Source organism: Lonchura striata, chromosome 2 (genome assembly GCF_050655825.1).
Source record: "Lonchura striata isolate lonStrDom1 chromosome 2, ASM5065582v1, whole genome shotgun sequence".
Taxonomy (NCBI): Eukaryota; Metazoa; Chordata; class Aves; order Passeriformes; family Estrildidae; genus Lonchura; species Lonchura striata.
Window position 1 is genome coordinate 104,440,908 of NC_140704.1, and position 506 is coordinate 104,441,413.

Consider the following 506-nt stretch of genomic DNA (forward strand, 5'->3'; position numbering starts at 1 on the left):
GTTGGCCGGGTGGGGGTCGGTCCTTCTCCCGGGCGAGCAGCGACAGGACAAGAGGACATGGCCTCAGGCTGCGCCAGGGGAGGTTTAGGTTGGACATTAGGAAGAAATTCTTCACAGAAAGGGGGATTAAATATTGGGACGGACTGCCCAGGGAGGAGGCGGAGTCTCCTTGCCTGGAGGTGTTTAAATCAGGATGGGGCACTTAGTGCCACGGTCTAGTTGACGCGGTGATGTTCGGCCACAGGCTGGACTCGATGATCTCGGATAACTTTTCCAACCGAACCGAGTCCGTGGTTTCTGTGACAACAAACCCTCGGTGGCCGTCTGGCGACCGAAGCCCCCGGCCCTGCCGAGCCCCCGCGACACCTGAGCGCGGCCCCGCCCCCGCCGGGCCAGTGACGTCACCGCAGGTGCTTCCCGCCTCCTCGTCCCGGGGAGGCGGGATCGCCACGGCTCTCGGTGGGCGGGGCGAAAGCCGCGCATGCGCCCGGCGCCGGCTGCGGGGC